Source organism: Vicugna pacos, unplaced genomic scaffold (genome assembly GCF_048564905.1).
Source record: "Vicugna pacos unplaced genomic scaffold, VicPac4 scaffold_5, whole genome shotgun sequence".
NCBI classification, from domain to species: Eukaryota; Metazoa; Chordata; class Mammalia; order Artiodactyla; family Camelidae; genus Vicugna; species Vicugna pacos.
In genome coordinates, this window is record NW_027328726.1 from 2,536,442 (window position 1) to 2,553,323 (window position 16,882).

General features: G+C 38.4%; 1 long non-coding RNA gene across 1 annotated transcript in view; it reads left to right on the forward strand.

Moving 5' to 3' along the window:
• Nucleotides 1-14,214, forward strand: part of LOC116278554 (uncharacterized) — a 61,664-nt gene extending 47,450 nt beyond the window's left edge. The window contains exon 5 of the long non-coding RNA XR_012067876.1: nucleotides 13,619-14,214. This is a non-coding gene — a long non-coding RNA (uncharacterized lncRNA). The remainder of the gene's footprint in view (nucleotides 1-13,618) is intronic.
• The last annotated feature ends 2,668 nt before the right edge of the window (nucleotides 14,215-16,882 follow it).

Below are 16,882 nucleotides of genomic sequence, written 5' to 3' on the forward strand. Positions count from 1 at the left end.
CCTTTCCAAATCTTTCCAGCACTGCTTAAATGGCCAACCATTTCCACCTCACTTTCAGTAAATAACTTCTGACAAAATGTAAGCTTTCAGTTTTGTTCTGCTTGGCTTCCTCATTAACGGCACCTGCAGGTCTCTCTCCCACTAACTCGGTGCTACGTGCCTTAAGGTTGTAGACTGCGATATTTTTCATGGTGACTTATTCACCCAGCCCCTTGCTGGGTGAGTTAATTAGGTACTGTATAAATGAATGAATAAATAAATAAATACATAGCAAGTGAAACAAATTCTTTATCATGCAAATCGGAGACCCCATCTATTTCACTGATGTGCCAATCCATAAGGTTCATTTAACAGAGCTGAGAGATGGGCCCAAGTCACGTTCTGCCACATTCTGCACCACTTCCCCTTAGTCCAGCAGCGATGCAACCGAGAACAGCGACTGCACATCTAGTGATGTCGTTTCAGAGACACTTCACTCATGCATCACACAACCTTTTTGGTTGCAAAATAGTTCTTTGTGGTTGTTCATAGAAGTTACTTAACCGATTTTAAAATTTGTTTCAGTTACTTCAACATAAGTTATCCACTACTTTCCTAAGATTTCTATCAAAATCCAGCAAATAATCCTGGTTTCTTGAGAGAACATTCTGACAACTGAAACAGTTGACTGTCTTTTCAGGAGAGCCACTTGTTTCTCTCCTCCCCACCTGAACACCCATGGAAAACTTATTTTAATAATGGCATTTGCTTCATAGAAGCCCATATTGAGCTACTTGCAAAATAAGCTTCAAATCACTCCCATGGATTTGACATCTCTGCCAGTTAGCCGGGACCCCTCGTACATGCTCCAAAACCCCGAAAAGCCATCACACCAGCTCCAGCATTTCTGGAAAGGATGGCACAGTTTGGGGCCCATCTCTTCCTGGGGAAATGAGATTAAAAGGAAGAATGGGACTTGCTTTTCCTCATATTTAGGTTCTTACATGAGTGTGTGAACTCAATCACCAGGTCAGAGAGGCTCCCCAGATCTGAATTACTCACATCCACGTGCTGCCCGTAAGCCTAAGTCACCCCGCGGTGGCGACAAGGTGAAGATTTACGGCTCCAGCTCCGGCTCCATGCCTTGGCGAGGCCAGTGGCAGCCAGACGGTGAAGCAGCTGCCTCAGACCCGGCAGCCTTCCTGTAGTTACTCCTCGGACAGCTTATGACTTGGCACATTTGCTGGCTTTTGGCAGCACTGCAAAGGACTTATTGATCTTCAAAACCCACTTTGGCTGTTGAAGGAAACAAAATCAATCTTTGGATAGATTTCTCCTCTTAGTATATTTCCTTTTCACTTTCAATATTGGTGGGGCTTGGGTTTTCACCGAAGGAACTCATCCTACCATGGGCTTTTGACAACAGAAATCCTCTTCCATTTAAACTGAAGTGACTTATCACAGGGAGAGAACTGAAGTGATGGTCAAGTAAGGCGAGGTAACTTCTTAAGGAGGACTGACGTTCTTGCACCTCCTGGTTGCCCTCTGGTTTGGGCGAGGGGGAGGTGGGGCTTTCAATTGCTTCGCAGGTGAAGGCATTTCCTTTCAAAGACTATTTCAGGCTTCCTAATTGATTCTTGGGGATTAGCAATCCACTCTTAAATGGTCACACCAGCATGGAAAGTACAGGTTTTCATTCAAATATGCATAATATTAAAATATTTCTAAAGTACTAACCATTAGTAACAGACAAGCCAGCTTGCTCTATCACATTGTGATTTTCTTGCAGTCAGGATCCATTTTATCCATTTCTGTGACTTCAACACCACTCTCAGTGCCTAGCACACAGCAGAAGGTACTCCATTTGCTGGCAGAATAAATAAATGTTCTTGTAAAAATTATTTAGAATTTAGCAATAAAGTCTTCAAAATTTGGGGGAACAGTAATTTCTTACTAGAGTAACACCTAAAATAACCACAAATGGTCCACGTGGCATTACTATAGAACATATGCATCTGCTAGAGTTTAGACAGAAAATCCTCCTCCAAGAGGCCCCAGGAACAAGTCTCACCTCTTTCTCACCAGGCAATATAAACACCCAGGAGAAATTCTGTGAGTTCTTGATCCTGGGCCCTTGCTTCAAAAAGACTGTAAAGTTAACAAGTAGATTATGCATCCCTTTGACATATTTTTCAAGGGCCCAGTGGATTTTAACTTTATCTTACAAAATGCAACAGCTGAATGAAAAAGAGAATCTAACAAAATTTACTGCTTAGGTCTAACTCTGAAATCATTAGCTTAAATAAGCTCACCTGCATTTCTTAATCCCTAAACAGAGGGCATGATACAATAAAAGGGGAGGTAGGCATGACTGTCCCCCACAACAAGTAAGGGAATAGATAAACACAATGACAAGCAGCAGCCACATTGCCCTAGACTTTATTGAAAACAATTTAATAGTTAGGTTATTTTCTTTGAAATTTTGTTTGCTGCACCTAGAAAAGGAAAATAAGTAGTAGCTGGGTGAACTAAGCTATTGCCTGGGCATGACATGTGTTAAAATTCGACCCCGTGTTTTGTATTCATTGTCACCAGCTTAAACACATTTTGCCAAAGAGCCATTCACTGAGAATAAGCTGGCTGACAGCTATAAGGTGTGTTTGCAAGAGTTCTAATGATTTACTTGCAATACGTGCTGAATACCCATCGCCCCCACATTTCCTACAGTTTAAGGCAGGAGAAAGGAAGTCCCCTAAAATAAAAAATCAATCATCTTAGAGCAAAAGGTAACTTTCTTTGAGAGCAGAAATAAGTGCTGCTCAGCACTCAAATGTGATGAAAAAATCATTGTTCGGAATCAATGGCTATCTTTGTGGAGAAATACAGAAGATTTATAACTTGTTAATAGACAAGTTACAGGTTAATATACCTGAAAGTCTACAGAAGCTTAAACTCTGCCTAATTACCATTTCCATAAACCTATGGAAACACCTAGCATTCAGCCACCTTTCTCAGGCCTTCCTGAACTTCTTCAGGATCACCCCCACAGGTCCATTCTAGCTTGTTCAAGCCTGACATTGGCCCATCATTGTCAAAGCTGGGAAGTGGGTTGAAGGGTTTACACTGAAAAGCAACATTCAAACAGGTGAACCCTCAGTAGCCACAGATAAGAACCAATTACTTTTGTGGCTCTTCAGGGTGACCTTCAGCTATTTTAACAATGAAATGAGAGCTGATTGTTGACCTAACCTTCCCCTTACACCAAGGTAGGTTTTAATGCAATTTTCTCAAGGACTTTACTTCAACTACTCTTTCTTAGTTGCTGTTGTAACCTCTTGGTCTCAACCATTCTTTCCCTTCAAACATGTTCATTTCCTTCCAGAGAAAATACAAAAGCACAGAAGTTTCCTTCCACCTGCTCTACCTACCTCTCATTCTCTGCAATCTGCTTTTTCTTCCTCCCTGCCTCTGTTTTCAGAGAGTGGTCTATATTCCTGCCGCCCTCCTTATGTTCCACTTCCTCCCCAGCCCCTGGGCTCAGCTTCTGTACCAAATGCCCTGTGTAGCTTTCTGAAAATCCGGATAACAAATGTTCAGGCCTCTCTTCTGGAAATCCCAGTTTAGCACATCTGGGCTAGAAATCGGAAATTCTTTTGGTTTTAATTCTTCACAAGTGATTATGAGGCACAGTCAGGATTGATAGGACTAGCCTTCAACTTTTGCGACCTGATTTCTACCTCCAACACTATTTTCTCCCTTGAACATCCCTGAAAACCTCTGGATCACCAAGTCCACCTGCCTTTGCGGCATTCTCACTGTCCTGGAGCATCAGCCCTGATAAATAATTCCACCCTCCTGAAGTAAGACAGAGCTCTTGACATCTTTGACGGTCTGCCTTTGTCTTCTTCCCCAACAAAACTCCTCCTCCAAGGTCCTCCACTAAGTGCACTCTTCAGCACTTCCTCCTAGGCTTTCCTTTTCTTTCCTTTTCTATTGCACCCTCAGCAAAATGACCTCAACACCTTATACATCCAGGCTTCTAAGTTCCACATCCACTTTTCCTACTTTCAAAAGCAGAGCACATGGTCAGAATTCCTTGCCCCTGAGGTCATGACAAAGGAAGGCATGAAAGCTTTCAAACCATCCTGAACTTCAGAAATACTTAAGAAACTTATTGAAAATGCACACATGCAGGTCCCTCTGGCAGAAGCTGACTGTGTGGGTCTGGTCTGTGGCCCTGTCTAGAGGCTGTATCTTGTTAAAGGTGTGTAGATAATTGTGATGTGCACCAGTTTCAAGTCCCTGCTAAACATCATGATCAGAAGTTTAGCAACATTTACCCTGAAGGATCCCAATGTTCAAGAAAAAAATGTGTCATTCCTTGAACTATTAATAGCAACTATGATTTATCATGTCAGGAACAGCATCAGGGAGTAAGTCGAAGTTGACCAGGATGGCACCACAGTACAGTCATCCTGAATACAACCAGACTCCTTTTCTCTCTTTAAGGCTGGTCTCAGTACATTGCTCCATCCAAACAAAACCAACTCCAAAGTCCCAGAGACTACTGGAATGCCTTAAGTTTTACTGAGGAAAATGTTACATCTCATCGTATACAGGAAAACTAAATTTAGAAAATTTATAAGCATTTTTATCCTAAAGTTACATTCTGGAAAACTGCCAAAGTATTCTCAATCTCCTCCAAACCCCTCTCCCTCTCTTTCTGCATTTTGACAGTTTTTGGCAGGGACTAACTAATCCACTCATCTTTTAAAACTATGACTTCTGAAAGCCCTTCCCCTAAGGGAAACATCAGCCTATGGTGATGGTTATTGCAACCATGGTCACCATCTTTATCTGGACCCAGGTCCCTATCCTTCTGGTTCATGGTTTACCTTCCAGTAAAACAGAAGCCAGACCCATCAGAGGCAGAAAGTTTAGGAGAGGGTGGGTAACCAAGCAATGGATGGCCATGAGGTCCAGAAGAGAACAATTAACAAGCATCAAAGAGTAAAACCAAGAAGAGGGCAGATTACCTATCAGAAAATGTATCCAGAGAAATTCAGTGAGAAGTGATGAATGCAGCGAAGGAAGGCAAAGCATTAAAACAAAAAATTAGAGCTATAGTGAATAGAAACCTAAGTTGAAAGGGGGAAGGATCACACTACACAATAATATAAGAACAAGCTAAGACCAATGACCTAAAGTAATATTCACTGCTTAAAGGATTAAATAATCTTCCTGTCTTGACTGTGCACTTGTCAACAGAAAGGACCAATTTTCATTTTCTCTGAACAGACCCTGAAAGGGTATGTTGGTAGATGAGTGGAGGCATGAACAAATGGATGAATTAAGACAGATGATCTGAAGTCAGTTGCACTGCTTTTTCAATACACAGTTGACCCCTGAACAACACAGATTTAAACTGCACAGGTCCCCTAATACATGGATTTTTTTCAGTAGTAAATATCATAGTACTATAGGATCTGCTGGTCGGTTTAATCTGCAGATGTGGAATCACAGGTAAGGAGGGGCGATAAAAGTTATATGCAGATTTTCCACCATGCAGAGGGTCAGCCCCTTTAACCTCCCCCGTGTTGTTTAAGGGTCAACTGGACTAACTTCCTGCTTGTTAACACAACTTATGTGATTTGTTTTAAAGGACATGGTATCACTCAAAATCATTTTACCATCTTGTTTACTCATCAACTCTTTCTCTGTGTCTTTAAAAATGGTCAGAAAAACTACGTGTATTTATCTGTGTCTGTGTGTGTTTTTTACAGGAGGGCAATAATACTTTCTATCAGCTTCCCAAAAAATTACATCCATGTTCAAAATGTAACCTCAAACTTCTCAGCACTTATGAATGTTGCACAACACCTAGGAAAATAAGACATTACCAATATCATAGATAAAATGCTGGCTATTTAGATATAGTCAAACATATAAGTCATTTTCACAAATGGATTCAAATTACTAATATATGTTTGCATGTGGTCTTTCAGGTACACAATAAAATGTTAATGTAAATACTGGGTTAATTTTAATAAATACTATTTGTTTAGACTGGATTTTGTTATAAAATAAATAAGAATTTGCTGAGTTAATTAAAATAATAAAACAAAAATGGATGCACTACAATTGTCATGCCAAAGTGCTAATATCTGCTTTCAACACATAAGTGAAATATAAATTCTTTATTCTGAGATGTATCATCAAATATGACTTGAATTGAGATTATTCAGTGCTTTGCACACTATGTTGGCTGACTATTCTTTTCCAAGATTCAAGGTATTAATTTTAATCTTTAATGATCCTATGTTTCAGGAACTACATCCTTGAAAAAATAATTAGATATGCCAAAATATTATTGCTATAGTCCCCTACATGTAAAATTTGGATTATTTTTGACATAATGTGATTAAATAACAATCTCTTAACTTTCAGGTGCACAATAGGACTCTATTCTAAAATTATAATAGGCTCACCCCATTTGGAAATGGCTATGGCCCCAGGTTTTATCAGCCTGGTACTACTAATGTTCAAATAGAAAATTTTCCTTTACTCACTCTTTGGATGAAAGTTGGCTTTCTTTATACACCAGCCTACATGCTAACAAATGTGTAAGCTACAATAAAATTCATGACTGTCACACAGACCAGAATATTCCTATCAGCCCAACTCTTACTGATGCATATTTTAGTCTGTGTGACAGTTACAATTCTAACTGTCCATTAGTAAACTGGCATTCTGGTTTTTAAAAAATAAATTACTTTCTCATTCACCTTTGTTCATCTTGCTATGAAACCACCTGGAACGAGGATCATCTTGCAGCAAATGATACTGAGATTGTTACTTGTGGGCTGACACATATGGTGGCAATGGCTGAAGCAATTAAGGACATGGATAAAAATTAGGTGGCTTGGAGAAGGCAAAATAGGAGCAATTAGTTGTTGGAAGACACTCCCATCAGGAGACAATGAAAAACAGTAAGGTGCCATTAACTCTTTCACCACCCTGAAGAACCCAGGAAAGCTGATTCCAAATTCAATTCCAAAATCAAGTGATCTTTAAAAAAAAAAAATCTAGTGCTCGATATTGTCCATAGTTGGGAAAAATAATCTGCAAATTCATCATAGTTTCTTGGTACACAGTTTGTCGAGGTTGGATTACATGTTCTCTGCTCAAATGAAGCTACTACTATTAAAACAAGTGAGAAGGTTTTTGAATTTTGATGTTTGAATTTCATATTGATATTTTCAATAATAGAGACAGATTCAACCAACATTTCGATGTTGAATATAACTGTAATTTACTCATAAGTAGAACTTCAGTAATTGTCTCCAAAACTTCAACTGAGTGCTAGCAAAATATTGATTCATTTCTGAATTGTTTTTTCCCAAATGAAAACTTTAATTTTTGTCTTTCAGTAAAATATATAGTCATTGCCCCATTTTCTCTTTTGTCATTAATCATATATGGTATTCCATTATGTACTAATAACAGGTAACTTCTGGAAGTTATTGAATTTTACAAATGACTGTTACTAAAGGAAATAAAGAACTAGGCTATGGCATCACTATCCTGCTATTGTAATAAGTAGACATATTTTAATTATGATATTTTGTAACATGCCAGGAACTGCTTTCTACTGCTTTTTGTAAAAACAATGAAATCTTGTAATTTTATAGTTGACTATCTTTCCTTACTATTAAACTGGTCACTGGAAATGTAAAGTGATATTGCTGATGAGATTATGAAAATTAGATTTTGGGATCACTGAAGTTTGAGCCATTGTGTGACTACAATTTCTGTAATTAATTATCCCAGAAAGAATTTCATTTTGCTATATGCTGATATCACTGCTTTTGTGTTGCTCCTTGGAATGACTTTTGTGAACATGTTGGTCATCAGTGAAAACCAGCTGCCTATTTTTTTTAAAATTGAAACATACTTGATTTATAATATTATGTCAGTTTTAGGTGTACAGCATAGTGATTCAATATTTTTATAGATTATATCCCCTTAAAACCATTACAAAATAATGGTTATATTTCCCTGTGCTGAATATGTCCTAATGAATGGCTAGTTTGAGAGGAATACTAGCTCTCAATCTGACAGTAGTCACTTGTGTAACCTTGGACAAATAATTTTGGTTTTCTAGGTTCATGCTATTCAAAGTAGAGTTCAGTTCTACATTCTTGCTGATGTCTGGTACCAGGTCCCCAAGCCAGAGAATGCCACACCTGATAATACTGACCTCTTAACCCCCCATTTACTTATAAGAAGCCTTGTGGTTGAGGAATTCCTCCACAGTCATCCCTGGTGTCCCCAACTTGTACCCCTCGGTTCACTGCTTGTTATTTACTGTCTTAGGCTGCTATAACAGAATGCTGTAGGCTGCGTGGCTGATAAACCACCATCATTTCTGCACATGGATTTACTGAATCCCTTACACACTGCTTTGACTTCTTACATAGTGTGGTAATGGGCTCATCCCTATGACATTTATAGTCCTCTTACTTTCAGTGTCATCCAGAGGTAGATGACTTTTTAGAAAGATGACACTGACCTTATGACTCAGCTATAGTGATGATTCTGGGATACTGTCTTGAGGGATGCAATGTATACTGTAGGCCTACAGCTCAAATATATTGCCATTTCTTTAATGGTCAGAATATAAGAAATCTGGGGAGCTGTCTGGGTAGGTGGAGCTGGTGTTTCTCGTCAACATACCTAATGATTCATTTGCAAAGTAACTGCTTCATGGCCAAGATTTTAAACTCTATTGATTGAAGACTTTAGTGCCCAAAAGAGGAATTTTTCTTCCTAGGGACAAATAATGATTTCACTGCATTAGAAGGCAATTCTTCCATATGCCGTTTCAAGAGTTGTGGGTAAGGGGGGGCACAGATCTTTGTTTTGCTAGAGTATTTCTCATAGCATGGGGAAAATATGGTTGCTACTTCCCCACAGGATGTAAGAGGAATACAGTTGAAACCTGAGGAGCCTCCATACGGCACCTCTGTGTACCGTGATGCTAGCGGTAAAGAGTCAGAAGACCACAATTATCTTTTACATGCAGAATCTCAAGGGCCTTTGGGGAACAAACTTGTCTCTGGTTCCAGCCTCCTCTTCCCTAAATAGGGGCAGCAGAGATGGGGCAGGGAAGGAGGAGAGGGGTTGTAGTTCTCAGACTTAGGCAATCATCAGAACATCTGTAGGGGTTGTTAAAACACAGACTGCCGTGCCTCATCACAGAGTTTCAGATTCAGTAGGTCTAGAGTTGGGCATGATAATCTTCATTTCCACCAAGTTCCCAGGTGATACTGATTACTGGTAATCCTGGGACCACACTTTGAGAACCACTGCTTAGGGCCACTTCTTCCTAGACTCCCAGATATGAACATGATAAAATCCACTCTACCCTCAAATTCCCATCAACTGAAATGATGGTCTCCTTTATTCTGAACTTCGGTCTGAGAGAGAAATTGGGCAACTTGTGTTCCATTCCAAGCTTCCCTTAAAAGTGTCTGTCTCCTCACAATACCTGTGGCCTGAAAGGGTGGAGTTGAGTTAAATCCTCCAACTCTCTTGGGCTTTTGCTCTATGTTACAGAAGAAAGTCTATCACTCAGAGGTGGCCACACTGTTGATAGACTAAAGGTAGATAAAGGAATTCAGAAATCTCCACTGTACCACTACAGAGGCCAGACTCTAGATTACTAACTGAATGGGAAGGTCCAGAAAATCAGTTCTAAGACTCAAATTTAATCTATGATTCTGGCTGGCCCACCAGTTTTCCTTTCCTTTGAGCAGTTAGGTTCTGCTTGGACTCCATGGAAGATTTCAGAGGGAAGTTAGATTAATCAGTTTAATTCTAACCAAATAGCAGTTTATATCTGAAAATAGGAGAAAGTAGGGTGGGCTTGTGTGAATACATATGCACGAGCAAGAGCAGGAGCATCAGGAGCTATGTGGTGGAACACAGTAAATGGTTCGCTGCCTGACTCCCCCTCTGAGGGAGGCACACTTTACACAGAGTGGGGCCCCAGGAGCTATGTCATCAGTGTTTCCACACTTCCCAGCCATAGCTGATTGATCTATATCTGACCTAGATGAGCTCATGGGATTCTCTCCCTCTGAAATGTAAACAGAGGCTGGCTAAACCTGAGCTTTATTAACATAAACCCCTGTAGAAAATAATCATGCAATCCTACTGCTGAGAACCCCAACACTGCCCTGATATGTCCTCTGCCCAAGACGTAGCAATAACTTCAGATTTGAGAGAAACAGAGAGACAGAGACAGAGAAACTGTAATAAGTTGGTTTTATGTGAAGTTAGCTGCAATCGGTTTACTTTTCTTATAACCAAAAGTATATTATCTAATATACAGGTCCTATGCCAAATTCTCTACAAAAATTATTATAATAAATCATGACTGACTAGCCCCTTGATGACAGGAATTATCCTCATTTCATAAATGAAGAAATGAGTTTAGTTCCTGCATCTACACACCTAGAGAGCAAGGCCAACCTGAGACCTGGCCTTGGGTCTGATGGACATCAAAGTTCTTAGTTTTTCTACTGCCTCCCTCACTCCTGAAGGAGGTGGAGCTAGGACCCTAATGCCATCTAGACATCTAATTTTAAGCCATCTGGTTTCCAGGACCTTTAAGATCCAATGCCTCTTTTTGGAGTTTAAAATATGATTGGGGAAATAATTTTTTTTGAATGAAATAAGGTAAAGAAGACCACCAGCATCAAGATAGTGTCTCATACTACATAAGGGGAAGTCAATACATTTGCCTAATTTCTGAATTATAAATTCTTTAATGAAATGTTATGATTAATTCTAAGTACACAATGGAATTTGAACGAGGTCAAGAAACAATGCCTAGAAAAGGTCATAATTTAGTAGGCTTTATAATTACTGTATCAAAATAGAATTCAAAAGGCAAACATCTGATTACATGCACTTATACTGTAAAAACTAAAGCAGATGCTTCTAAAGTTGTTAAAAACAATACTCTAACATCACTAAGGACTTTGTCTTATAACTTTATTTGCAGCATTAACATTTTCTAAGTCCTTTCAAATACTTAACAGACTGGTCACCATCTACCCATGCCCTGACCAGATTATCATAAGTTCCAAATTAATCCAATTTAAGGATATTTTATTTTAAGTTCAGATTTTCATTAGCTCTTCACAGACATCTCTGAACATAAACATTGGAAGCCCTTGAAATTTATTAATACATTGTAACTTTTGACTAGGCTGTCTATCTTCTGATCTTTAGCCAAGTTAATCCTGAAATGAAGCTAACACAGAGGAACAAAGGAAACAAAATCGTCTTCAAAATATCTAGGAAATTGTGTTCAAGGACACAGAGATGTTCTTCAAGAGCTATTCAAAGGTCATGAATTATTGATAAATTGAAGAAATGAACAGATAAAATTTCAAATGACTGGATCAGAATAAATGAAACATTATTGCTGTGTTGATTAAATATATGACAGATGATTGAAATATTTCCCTCTTCTAATTACAATTCATTTTAAATTGAAATTTAAAGCCTTATGCTGCTCTCTAATTGTTTTATTTGTTTTTGTTTTTCTTTAAATAGACTATAAGCTCTTTAAAGATTTAGGTCTCACACTTATGTTTCCCTGCAATGCCTAGAATGGAGCTGAGTAAATAAAGTAGGAATAACAAATGTCTTATTTCCCATTTCCACTTTAGTGGCAGTGTCTGTCTAGGGAGAAGTACACAGAGAAAGATTGTGAATTCATGACTAGACTACACCAAGCAAGACTGCAGATGATTGATTAGTGATGTCTGCTCTGAGCTCAAGAGGAGAAAGTACAGCATGCATGCCACCTATTTTTCCATCTCACTTGCAGACATTCATTTCATACTTGTTAAATGAATAAAAATGTACACAGGAGAAAAGAATGACATCAGGTAAATTTTCCCATTGAGTTTCATCTTTATCCACATTTGATAAAAATCACACTGCGTGTAAGTTCATTATTAGGCATGGAATCAATAAACTTTGAAATATAAAGGAAAAGCAACTAGCTTACAAAATCATGAGATACTTTGTGATCATATCAGATCTGTTCTTTCAGATTCTTTATTCAAAACTAATTCACTTGAAATCTTCACACCCCATACTAGTGGCAATCAAGAGGCCACCTGCTTTGACACTTGCCAGTGATGGGGAAAAGCTCAGCATCGTCTTGGTACAAGAAAGCTGCTCTCAATAAATTCCCCCAAAGCTCAGGAAAAAAAAAAGCCCTGTATCTAGAAAATGACAAAGCCAACGATTCTCAGAGCTAAATATAGATGAACAGAACCACTGAGGCTGGTTCAAGGGCAAAACATGTGAGCAAATGGGCTAAAGTTAATCAGCCTCAAATCACTATGGGACTTCTTCTTGCCTTCATAGCCAGTAGTAGTTCCAGTAAGATCAGAAGATATATAATTACATCTATCCCCTCACACACACACATCATGTGGTGAGGTGGGTGGTCAAAAGAATCCCCAAGGCCATTGGGTTTGACCCCAATTATCTTTTATTCTAAATAGGCCATATGCCAAATTCCAGGATAAATTGGAAACATTTGATCTATCTCCTGTTCCTAGATAATTTTAAAGATTCATTTTCTATTCTTACAGATTCCTTATTTGGGCTGCTTTACCCTTATGCTTCAAAGAAAAGACATCTTATATTTGCCTTTATATATTCAAGAAGATTCTCTCTATAAGAATAATTTGGGAAGAAGAGAATTTAACAGTCAGACAGATTTTGGAGAAAAAAATGGCAGGAAATTATCATACCCAGAATTTAAGGTAATGACTATCCACTGAGTTTTTCGTTAAGAATCTATGTTAACTAAGGGGGAAAATATCTAAGAAAACATTTATTACCATGCTTAACAGAGATGGCTGCTTTAACACATCTCCTCATTTCCCCATGCACATCATTGCTATATCCATGCAAACCAACATAGATAAATTTATCACACATGAATAAAACAGTCCTATGAGCTCTTTGAGACATGTTTGGGAAAAAAGCTTCCTTAAAACAGACTATTAAACCTCTGAAAATATCCTGATTTATTCAATAATGAAAATAATATTAATGTAAACCTACATGGCCTACAACCAAATAGATTCTGCATGAGTGATTCATGACAATGTGATTTTCATAAAACAATTTGGCATTAAAACTAAACAGCATAACAAAATAGAAGCTACACTGCCCATCCCCCACCAAGTACGCTCCTAAATAACTTAATATGTTCTTCTAAATTTTGCACACAAATAATCTATTGGAGAAAGAAGTTCTGTAGAAACCAGTGCTTTTTCTTCAAATTAATAGGAATGAAATAAGATTTATTTAAAGTCTAATTTTAAAGGGCTTTATCTAGTTAGTGAAATAACCCTGAAGTTACAGAATGGTATAGAATGTGTTTTTTTTTTTTCCTTTTCTTCTTTGGAAAGATGAGTCCATGGGTGTTAGCCTAATAGATGAATTGCCCTTGAAAGCATGGATAGCACCACCTTTGTGCTCATTCGTATATGACCAGGGTTCTAGTTCTAAAATCAGAGATACTGTTTCTACTCCACAGATAACACAGCAACAGCTTCAAGCAGTGGAAAGATGAAACAAAGCAATAAAGGGCTGAATGAAGAAAGAAGATCTTACTGTAATGGAAAGAAAACAGCCTCCTGCTAGTCCTGTCTGACCTTGGTTTCTACTTAATTTTGAACTTTGTGTAGTGATACCGAAGAAGCGATCAGAGGTAACTGGTGAGGCAAGGGCCTCAAACGCCCCTCAGGTCACACTCAGGTCTCTCACACACAGCTCCGCTGATCTCTCCTTCTCACTGTCCCTCTGCCCCTTTCCCTCACATGACCCCCATCTCCCTTCTTACAATGCACTTCTTCCCCCATGGCATCCTTTATTCTCTCTAAAGCTCTAAAAGAGCATCATTTTATGGTGTGAAAACAGCTAAGAAAGAAAATGTAGAAACATTTATCTTAGCCTAAAAATACATGTATTGTATATACACACATGCATATACATACGGTCTAATGAATTTGCCACCTTTCCACAATAAAGCATTAATAAGACTGAAGCAAGATCCTCAGAGTATAAATGATCATTAATGATGTATCCATTGCCAATAATTGTTGGTGTCACATCGATGATGCATCTATAAATACACCCAATTACAATATTAAATAGCTGGCATGTATGATTAATTTACTTTCCTCAGCAAGTATACAGTAAGAACTTGTTTCTAGAAAGTTTTTAATGACAGTCTCTTATTACAATGATATACAAGCTTTAGCCACATAAGAAGTTCATCTACACCTCAGACTGACTCTTAGAAAAAGAAAAAACTTAAACTATTTATTGTTCATAAGATCACTGAGAAGACCTGACCACACTAAGAAGACAGAAAAAGACAAAAGCTCCCTAGACTTCTATTTATATATTCAGCCAAGCTTCAGTTTTCAAATATAATCTGAAACATATAACATATGAAAAGTGGTTCTCTGAAAGTTCAGGGAGAGAGTGAGTTCTGATGGCCGTTGTTACCATCCTTGCCCCCATCACCAGCTCCTCGGCCCAGAGAAGAAAGTACAAACGTGGCCTTCAGGGCAATCTCAATTATGCAGCATTAATATACACATTGTGATCTTTGGTGAGCTTCCTCCACATTCCGGGAAATGTCGTAGAAATGGTCACCCCAACTGTAAGCTAGAAATTACTGCTCGCCCACATGATACCCCACCAAAGCCATCAGGTAAACATGGGGTTTCAGACAAATCACCCTATTTTCTGGGTCACTCTTGCAGCCATGAAATGAAGACCCGTAAATATTCCTGAATTCTAAACAGGTGTTGCTCAATGGAAATTAGGAAAATTAGTCTGAACATCTTTTCTACATAATCTAGTACTTATAGTCAACTTGATCAGTATCTGAATTTCCAGCTTTTAGAACACTGATGGCTTTTCTTGTGGGTATTGTTTCTAGTTTCTTTTATAGTTACATATTTTCCTGACACTAAGGAAAGAAGGGTTTAAGACATAAAGCATATCATTCCACTGTTTATAACAGAACTCCTGAAAGGTTTAGTATGGGGGAATGTTGAAGCTAAATGTCCTAAAATAGGGCTTGGGGATTTAGTACTCCACTTATCTGTATCATTACCTTGTGTATTTGGGGACATTTAAAATTTAATTGTAATTATGGCATTTCTGAAGTTATCAAAGCACATATTGGGCATAATCTAATTAACAATTTTAACTTTCTCAGGAAAGAAAAGGAATGAATTGCTACATAATGTAGGAAGAAGAAGAAAAAGAAGGGAGGCAGAGAGGAGGCAGGGAGAGGGAGAAGGAAGAAGAAGGAAGAGGGGAGAAGAAGAAAAAAACTACTGGGACATTGTACTGTACACAAGAAATTGACACATTATAATTGACTGTACTTCAATTAAAAAAAAAAGAAAGGACTAACAAACAGTAAATTCCAGAGTGATACATTCCATCAGCTGCCCATATCACCCCTACAAACAAAGTGCACAAATCTATAAAACTATTTATAAAGCAAGAAGAAGTCTAGAACCTGAGGGCTCTACTTTACTTCAACCCAAGTTTCAGGGTAAAAACATTCCTTCACTCTGATGAGGTACACATGTATAATAGTATCTTTTTAACTTATTTTTAAATGTTAATGAATCTTTAAAAGGAAGTAAATCTTATACCTTTTTTGTTACTGTTTTGCTCCATCCCCTAAAATACAGGAATCCTCCCTTCACTCAGACACAGTTATCATTACCTCATTTCCAAATACAAATGCATCTGTTGAGTACCTGCCATGCTCCGAGCAGTGTTTCAGGCACTGCAAAGGTTACAGAGGTGAGCGGTTTAATTAGGGAGAAAAACAGCAAGTGGATTACATTGAATGGAGCATTGGGTGCAGGAAACTGCCTGCTGGAAGGAAATGGAAAAAAGTAGGCTGGAAACAAAGCATGAAGAACACATCTTTGAAAATAAAATGGACATTTTGTTAGGCAAAGGAGAATTATCAAAGTTGTGTGTGTGTGGTTTTGTTGTTGTCTTTGGTCAGTTGGTTGGTGTTGTTATTGCTTGCCTAGAAAAAACATGATTAGATGATCTGAGCTTTGAGAGAATGAGTTGGGCATCCACGTGCAGGATGGAACAGAAGTAGGAGAGACATGTGGTGGAGAGGACAGCTGAGTCATATTGAAGGCACAAACTAAGACAAGGGTAGTGTAAATAGGGAAGAAGGGAAACAAGATTTAGCAAGTCTGAGACATGTAATCATCTGAACTTGGCAATGATTTTGGATGTAGGCATGATAGAGGAGGTATTGAAAATAATGCCTCAAAGCATCATCTCACTTTAACTGAGACAGGGGTCTTTGAAAGAGCCGTGGAGAGCCAATTAAATATGTTGAATCTGAGGTCCCTGAGAGCACCAGATCTGGCATAGATTTGTGCCAGGAACCTAGACATGCATACCTGGAGCTCAGAAGAGAGGCTGAAATGAGAAATGTGAATCTGGAAGCCTTGCCAACTGAAGTCCTTGAATTAACTGACATGAGTCACGGGTGAGATATTAGAGGGGGAGATGGAAGTTGGGAAAGTAAAGATAGTCTGAAATTCCTATTAATCACAGATGCTGAACCCAACCTATCTCAAATATCACCCCATTCTTTCTTCCTCCTCATCCCCATTCAGTTATCCTTTTTCACCACCAAATATATCCTACCCTCTGTCATCACCACTTCTTATATTGCCTTCATTATTCATATTCTTAGCCAAAAGAAAGAACTCTTGTAAGTCAATCTTGGCTTTCC